Consider the following 1,420-nt stretch of genomic DNA (forward strand, 5'->3'; position numbering starts at 1 on the left):
GATAAAGAGAGAGACTGAGGAGAAGCAAATGAAACATGAAACAAGAGACAAGACAGAAACCAAGCAAACTAAATTAAACAAAAACCATAACACAGAAAAAACCCAAATCACCACAACCAGTAAGCAGTGTTTTGGCAGTTCTATTTACTTAAAGTTTGGAGCCTGGCACTAACATATTGCTGTTTTTGTATTAATTTTGCACATTCCTTTTCACTTCATATGTATGAACCTCAGTTCCCTTGTTAACTCCTGTACAATGCAGAGAATAAAAGTGTTCAAATTCTACTAACTACCACTAACGACCACTTTTTGTGTCTGCAGCTGTAAATTAAGTATGCTCTCTTGTGTTGAAGTACCATCACACTGATGGCTGTCTTTGTTCAGGATTTATTTGTTCGAACATATGTCATTGTCAGACTGATTGTAGGTTTTATTTTTTCCAAAATATTAACTCATGAAGAAGAAATGCTTTTTCTTGGTTTAAGAACTTTGGTTTCATTTGTGGGGCGGTGACACCTTTTTCACCAAAAAGAACATTTAACAGGAACCTTTATGTTTGTTGTTTTTTACTGTTTAGAACTACTTTGTAGTAATAATTATTATCATGTAATTTGCACAGTGAGAGTTTTTTGGAAAATGCAGTAACTGTAAGCTATTTTATATTAGAGTTTTTGAAAATAACTTATTTATGTATGTATGTATCGTATTTTCCTGTCTATAAGGCGCACCTAAAACCCTTAATTTTCTAAAAAATCGTCAGGGCGCCTTATGTGTGCACTGAATTCCAAAATCTGTCCCTGACACAGGGACGTATGGTAATGTGTACAGTACCGGTACGTACGATGGCAGCGATAAACCAATCAGAGAACACTACGTAATACATACAGTACGTACGCTGACAGCAATAAACCAATCAAAGAACATTATGTAATATAATACAATTCGGAGCTTGCCTTCATTCTGGGAGGATTAAAAAGGAATACCAACCGTTGAACGTTGGTGTAAACAGGGCGTTCAAAGTGAAGTTGCGAGTGGCATGGGAGCAATGGATGACCGATGGCGAACACACGTTTACTAAGACGGGGGCAGCGCCGGGTGAGTTATGCCATCATATGCGAATGGATTGTGGATGCCTGGGCTAAGGTATTTGCTATAACTGTTGTCCGAGCTTTCACTAAAGCCAACATCATTGCTGAACAGCGCCCTGGCAACAAGACTGACTCCGACAATAATGAGAGGGAACCTAGCATGTTTGATGGTGAAATTGCCCAGCTGTCCAATTCAGACAAAAGATGAGGACTTTAATGGATTTGTGGAAGAAGAATGATTAAAAATAATATGTAAAATAATTGTTACATAGTAGAATAAAGTTCAACCAAACTCACCATTTTGCTTCCGTGACCTTTTTTTTTTTTTTTTT

This window comes from Kryptolebias marmoratus, linkage group LG23 (genome assembly GCF_001649575.2).
Source record: "Kryptolebias marmoratus isolate JLee-2015 linkage group LG23, ASM164957v2, whole genome shotgun sequence".
Taxonomy (NCBI): Eukaryota; Metazoa; Chordata; class Actinopteri; order Cyprinodontiformes; family Rivulidae; genus Kryptolebias; species Kryptolebias marmoratus.